The following is an 8087-nucleotide window of genomic DNA, read 5'->3' as shown; positions in this document are numbered from 1 at the left end:
TTCAAAACTTTTTTTAATTAAATAAATTTATTTTTAAAATAATTTTATAAATAAATAATTAAGTATTTAACACATGACCTAATAGGCTATGAACACGTGTCCTTGGAACTAACAATACTATGGATTTGCTAACAGAATAGTGGCTTGAGATGTTTTACCGCCTTAAAATAAAGATTGGGGGTTAAGTGTAAGAAAATGTAAAAATAAAGGGGGTTTTATCGTCAATTACTCATATTTTAATGCATAAGATAAGTTATACAAGAAATTGACAAATCAAGATTTTGTAAATTTTAGACCACAAATAAGGTACTATAAATGATTAAGGGGATAAATGCTTTTTTTTTTCTTAAAAAAAACATACTAATTATTTTCTAGCAATAACACACCATACCCCTAAATATATGTAGGCTATTATTTTAGATTAAATCACATATTATGCATACTAATACCCTCTTATTATTATATATGCCCCCATAACTATCTATCCCCAAAATATGTCATTTTGTAATTATTGGACTCAATTGCTTCTCCCATTAACATCCCCCCTCTCTAAAACTATCTCTCAAACTCTCTCCACCCCTTATCATTCTCTTCCAAGATGGCACCACCATAACTACTGCCTCAAGGCAGCAGAATACCACCACTCCACGCTGCCATCGTCATTAGAATCGTCCTCACCAATGATGCTGCCAACATCCAACATTGACATTGCCACCTCCACCACCATTGAAGCACCCCATCCAAGCTCTCTCTTCATTCTTTTTAAGTTTAATGATGAAAAATCTAATCACAAACCCAAGAAAAGAATGACTTAAGACACTAATTTATAGATTTCAAAGATTTATGTACAAGATTTTTTAATTTTATTTGAATATTTTTTCAGATCTAGAAATCAGAAAAAATTACAGAAAAATGACTCCTAACGATACAATTGCGATGTTGTTGCGATAGTGGCTTGAAAGTATGGTTTTTGGCAAAAAACGATGCCTCATGATGCTATTGTGATGTTGCTGCGATGTTATTACGATGGTGCCTTGCAAACATGGTTTTTAGGCCAAAATAATGATACCTAACGATGCTGGTGCGATGTCAGTGCGATGGTGCATTGAAAACATGGTTTTTGGACAAAAAATGATGTCTAACAATGATGTTCCAAAGCTATTGTGATGTCATTGTGATGGTTCCTTGAAAACATGGTTATGTCTAACGATGTTGATGCGATGCCAGTGTGATGGTAAATTGAAACATTGATTTTGGCCAAAAAATAAGGCCTAACGATGCTACTGCGATGCTATTGTGATGGTGCCTTGAAAACATTATTTTTGGCCAAACAAACGATGCCTAACAATGCATAATGATACTGATGCGATTGTGCATTATTGGGCATCTATTTTTTGGCCAAAAATCATCTTTTCAATACACCATCGCAACCATATCGTTACACATCGATATGCATCGTTTTTTTGGCCTAAAAACCATGTTTTCAAGGCACCATCACTGCAACATCACAATAGTATCGTAACAGCATCGTTGGACATCATTTTTTTTGGGGAAATACCATGTTTTCAATGTACCACCACACTAGCATTGCATCAGCATCGCAACAACATTGTTAGACATAACCATGTTTCAAAGGCACCATCGCAACGACATTGCAATAGCATTGCAACAACATCATTAGGCATCATTTTTTGGCCAAAAACTATGCTTTCAATGGACCATCTCACTGGCATCGCATCACCGTTATAGCAACATTGTTAGGCATCATTTTTTTTTGCCTAAAAACTATGTATTGTTAGGCATCAATTTTTTGCCAAAAACCATATTTTCAAGGAACTATCGCAACGCCATTGCAATTGTCTTGTTATGCATCGTTTGGCGTCATTTTTCTACAATTTTTTCATAATTCTAGATCGAAACAAAATGCAAATAAAACCCAAAAATCTTGTTGATAAGTGTTTGAAATCTATAAATTAGTGCCTTAAGTCATCATTTTCTTGGGTTTATGTTTTGGATTAGATTTTTCATCATTAGAACTTAAAAATATAAAGAGAGAGCTTGGTCGGGGTGCTTCATTGGTGGTGGAGGTGGTGTTGTCAATGGTGGATGTTGGTGGCTTCAATGGAGATGACGATGCTAATGGCGGTGGCAACGTGGAGTGGTCGTGTTCTGCCGCCTTGAGGAAGTGGTTGTGGTGGTGCCATCGTGGAAGAGAATGAGAGAGGGGTGGGGAGAGTTTGAGAGATAGTTTTTGATAGAGAAATGGAAGATGTTAATTGGAGGGGCAATTGGGTCAAATAATTACAAAATGGCACATTTTGGGGATAGATAGTGATGGGAGCATATATATTAATTAGATGGTATTAGTATGCATAATATGCCATATAGGTAGAAATCATACAGTATTTTGTTAACATAAGATACTTGTCTTGTCAAGACTAAGTTCTATTAGAAAACCTCTCGGTTTTAACCCTCAGATAGGTAACTCACAAGTACTCATATCTCAGATGGGACTATTTTGATTACAACCAATATTCACTTGATTGACTTATTATTACCTATTGAACCAAACACTAGTTAAGTAGCTAGTATTAAGATAGGTTACCATCAATTGTGAATCTCTTTAGGGAGTTTAAGCCCCATCCCTCGAGATGAGGTAGCCACTAAATCTCTCGTTAGTGGCTTAGTAAAAGGATATGCCAAGTTTTAACTTGATCTCACATAGGATATTGAGATGATTCCTCTTTGAATTAATTCTCTTACATATTTGTGTCTTAGACTAATGTGTCTAGACTTCCCATTATACACTCTGTTGTATGCTCTGGCCAATGTTGCTTGGCTATCACAATGTATCAATATAGTGGATACGTTATATTTGATTAGGGGTATCTCCATCAAAAGATCCCTTAACCATTCGACCTCTTTGTCAGTAGCAGCCGTAGCTTCTGCTTCCATAGTAGAATGAGATATACAAGTTTGTTTCTTGGAACCCCAAGAAATTGCACCCCACCAAGTGTAAATACCCAACCAATGGTGGACAAGTTGTCCCCTGGGTTGGATATCCAACTTGCATTCGTATACCCTTCTAAGATTGAAGGAAATTTGGAGTAGTGAAGGCTCAGTTGTTTGGTTTTCTTAAAATAACCCAAGATTCTTCCAATAGCCTTCCAGTGATCCATACTTTGATTACTTGTAAACCTAATAAGTTTACTCAACGCAAAAGATATATCAGGTCTAGTACACAGAGCGACGTACATAAGACTCCCCACAACACTTGGGTACTCCAATTGAGCCACTACTCTTCCTTCATTCTTCTCTAGTTTTACACTATGGTCGAATGGAGTATTGGCATCTTTAACCTTGAGATGGTTAAATTTGTTCAATAATATTTCAATATAGTGGGCTTGCCCCAACTAAAAATCCCCACTATTTTTCTTCACTTTGATACCAAGAATGGTGTCAACTTCTCCAAGATCTTTCATCTTGAAGGTTGATGATAGAAACCTCTTTGTTTCTACTATCCATTTCGTGTTATCACTTAGGATAAGCATGTCATCCACATATAACCAAACAATGATCACATATCCTTTACAAGTTTTGTAATACAAACACTTGTCTCCACTGTTAAGTCTAAACCCATTCAACATGATGACTTGATCGAATTTCTCATGCCATTGCTTTGGAGCTTGTTTCAATCCATATAAGGATTATATAAGTCTACACACTTTATGTTAATACTTTGGTAGGACAAACCCTTCGGGTTTTTCCATATAGACCTCCTCATTGAGGTCACCATTAAGGAATATCATCTTGAAATCAATTTGATGAACATACAAGCTGTTTATAGAAGCCAAAGAAAACAAAATTCTTATAGAAGTTGTTCTTGCAACAGGTGCATAGGTATCGTAGTGTTCATTGAAAATATTTTGGTCTACTCCAAGGACGAAGTCGAGCACAAGGAACATTTAAGATTGACCATGCTGCGACTAAAGGAGCATCAACTTTACGCCAAGTTCAAGAAACGCGAATTTTGGCTATAGCAAGTAGCGTTCCTCGGGCACATAGTATCCAAAGATGGAGTCGCAGTATACCCAACTAAAGCAGAGGTTGTGAAGGATTGGCCAAGACCTAAGAATGCGTCAGAAGTTAGAAGTTTTCTCAGGTTAGCAGGCTATTATCGGAGATTTATAGAAGGCTTTTCTAAGATAACCACTCCGCTTGCCAACCTGACCCGGAAACAACAAAAGTTCAACTAGACGGATAGATGTCAAGAAAGCTTCTAGCTGCTCAATGATAAATTATGCTCAACACCGGTACTTTGTGTACCGACACCCAACGACATGTTTGTAGTATATTGTGATGCGTCAAAGCAAGGTTTGGGTTGTGTGCTGATGCAAAATGACAAAGTAATAGCCTACGCCCCAAGGCAGCTGAAGGAATACGAGCAATGCTATCCAACACACAATATGGAGTTGGTAGTGGTGATCTTCGCATTGAAAATCTGGTGCCACTATCTTTATGGAGAACATTGTGAGATTTATACGGACCACAAGAGCTTAAAATATTTCTTCACGCAGAAAGAGCTCAACATGAGGCAGCGCAGGTGGTTAGAACTAGTAAAGGATTATGACTGCAAAATCCTTTACCACTCAACCATTATCTGGAAGAGTTGCGAAAATCTAGCAGCATTATCCAGAATAGAAAAGTCGCTTTAGCAAGAGCTGATTAATGCCGGAATAGAACTAGTCAGGGGTCAAGTGGCTAACTTGTCCATCCAATCATGTTTATTAGAAGATATAAGAATCGGGCAAGGGCATGATGACACGTTAGTATCGCATATGGCTGCAGTCAAAGAAGGCAAGACTACATATTTCTCTATATCAAGACAGGGGTTCTTGAGATATAAAGGATGAGTGTGCGTGTCAAATGACTATGGAATTAAGATGAAATTTTAGAAGAGGCACACACTTCCCCATACTTAGTTCACCCAGGGTCGACCAAGATGACTCGCGACCTTAAGGCACTATATTGGTGGCCAGGAATGAAGAAAGACGTAGCAGAATATGTGTCCAGATGCCTAGTATGCCAGCAAGTGAAGGCGGAGCATCAGCAACCTGCAAGCTTATTGCAACCACTTAGTATTCCAGAATGGAAGTGGGAAGACATAGTCATGGACTTCGTGACAGGATTATGATGAATGAATAAGCAACACGACTCAGCTTGGGTTGTGGTAGATAGACTCACCAAGTCAGTTCACCTTCTACCTGTCAAGACAACGTACACTCCAGACCAGTAGACAGACATTTATGTTCGAGAAATTGTACGACTACATGGGATCTCTAAGACCATAGTATCCAATAGAGGATCGGTGTTTATATCAAAATTTTGGGGAAGCTTGCAGCAAGCCATGGGTACCAAGCTAAGTCTCAGTACGACATTTCATCCTCAAACCGACGCTCAGTCCGAGCGTACCATACAGATTTTAAAAGATATGCTGCGCGCTTGTGTACTAGACTTTGAAGGATCGTGGAGTAAGTATTTGCCACTTATAGAGTTCTCCTACAATAATAGCTACCAAGCAACGATCGGTATGGCACCCTATTAGTTACTTTATGGAAGGAAGTGTCGATCGTCATTACATTGGGATGAGGTAGGAGAAAGACAACTTCTTGGACCCGAAGCTGTTAGAGAGGCTCAGGACGCAGTGGGGATAGTTAGAAAACGTATGCTCGCTGCTGAGAGTCGGCAAAAGAGTTATGCGGATGCCAAGCGGCGAGATGTGGAATTCAAAGTCGGAGATCAAGTCTTCTTAAAGATATCTCCTATGAAGGGAGTGAAGCGGTTTGGGAAGAAAGGCTAACTTAGTCCCTTGTTAATAGGGCCTTTTGAGATATTGGACAAGGTGGGAACAGTAGCATATAGATTATCCCTACCGCCAGCTCTAGCAGATAGCCATAATGTGTTTCACATTTCAATGCTGCGTAGATATGTGTCAGACCTATCTTACGTCCTCAAGTATGATACGTTATAACTCCAGAAAGACCTAAGTTAGAAGGAACGACCGGTTAGCATCACAGAGAAGGGGATGAAGGAATTGCGGTCTAAGAATATTCCGATAGTCAAGGTCCTATGGAGCAACAGTTCAGAACGCGAGGCAACATGGGAGTTGGAATGAGACATTCGAGCATGGTATCCAGAATTTTTTGGTAAGTAAATTCGGGGATTAAATTCTTTTAAGTAGGGGAGAATTTTAGAGTCCCATAATTTTACTTAGCTAGATAGTAGTAGTAGTAACTAGTAGTATTTTGTAGTATTTTAGTTTTCGTGGTTATTGGTTCAAGCTAGGATTTAGTTGGAAACTCGGAGAAATAGTTATGGATTTTATAAGTTTAACCTATAGTTTAGAAATATTAATTTTAACATAAGGTTTGATTAATATAGCTGATCCTAGAAATATTATTATTTTAACTTAAGGTTTAGATAGAATTATTAAGAACGTGACACTTGTGACATGCATATTTATTAAGCATTTAAGGAATTTAGATGAATAATTTAATAAAGGATAGATGTAGAAGCTCTAGTACCTTCCTCCAACTGTTAGGATCACATTTTACTCAGTTAAAGTTGTTTTACCAAATTCAAAATATGTTGAAAGTATGAAAAAATGTGTTTAAAATATCAGCATATGCCGATATATCACAGCTATAGGGGCTGATATGTCGCCTAAGGTTGATACGGAAAACACGTCGACTTCACACGAATGAAACCACAAAGGCTCGGGGCATAAGGGTAGGTGATATATCGTCTATAGGGGCGATATATCAGCCCTTGGTAGCATTTTGGAAAATTCGTGGAATTCGAGCTTAAAACAGCCCTCAACAACTTGGACTTGCTCTTGAACGTTTTTTACTGAGTTCTGGGTATTTTTTGAAATGAATATTCAAATTTATTCAATTTATATTTGTAACATCCCAAAATTACCTAATAAGGCTTAGGGCCTTGATTAGGGGGTCGAGATGGCAATATGTGGAAATATGTGTTTCATTGCTATATTAATTGTTAATATGTGAATTATGTGATAATATGATTAAATGTGCATATTTAGGGATATTAAATATGGGCCCGCTTCTTATTAGAAGGGTGACTTTGGTAATTTGCCCATCGCGGGCATAAATGTGTATTTATGTGCATATATGTGATATATGTGAGAGACCACATTATTATGTGGGTTTATTTGAACTATTCGGCACGAGGCGATCCTAGGGAGCAAGTTAGCGGGAAAGTCACAATGGGACCCAATACCCGACTCGGGGTGAGTCAAGGGGTATTTTGGGTATTGGATAATTAATCGGGTTATAGGGTTATGAAAATAAATAATTGGTGATATATTTGGAGTTAGAGAGTCTAGGAGGGAATGTTGGGGAAATTTACCATTTTTCCATCGGGGACGTTTTCGGTACCCCGAGCCTTGTGATTAGTTTAAGTTAGATAAGCCTAGTTGAATAAAGGACAAAAGTAACATAAGCATCTAGTGGCTGCTACCAAACCAACACCCACTCTCCTTCTCTTTTACTCTTGAGTTCTCAAGATTTCCAAAGCTTTCCAAAAGAAAATCCTTGAAGCTAAGTGAGATTTTGGGCTACGGTCACATGAATTGGAGCTGAAACTTTGGGAATAGATTCAGTAACAACTTGTGGATTCAAACAACAATTGAGGTAAGCTTTGAATTATGATTTATGGCCATTAATTTCTGAGCTATTTTAAGAGTGTTCTTGAACTCTTTTAGCTTATGAATTGAAGTGAGAATTTTATGAGTTTTAAAGCTAGATTTTTTATGGGTTTTGTTGCTGAAACATGTTAGAGTGTTTGGGATAATTGAATTATTTTTGGAGTGATTTTTTGAGTTGCTTTGGATTGGGTTTAGCTACCGAAAATGGAGGATTTTCTGGGTACAAAGGGGTCGGGCCGCGACTCTGTTCTTGGTGTGCCGCGACCCTTCAAAATAGATGGGAGCTAGGGAAGGAGGGTGGGTCGCGGCGCCACTATGGCTGGGCCGCGGTGCGTGTCTGCTGATTGGGGTGGCTGGG

The sequence above is a fragment of the Humulus lupulus genome, chromosome 1 (assembly GCF_963169125.1).
Source record: "Humulus lupulus chromosome 1, drHumLupu1.1, whole genome shotgun sequence".
Lineage (NCBI taxonomy): Eukaryota > Viridiplantae > Streptophyta > Magnoliopsida > Rosales > Cannabaceae > Humulus > Humulus lupulus.
The sequence above is the reverse complement of the archived record's forward strand: the minus strand, read 5'-3'. Positions refer to the sequence as shown.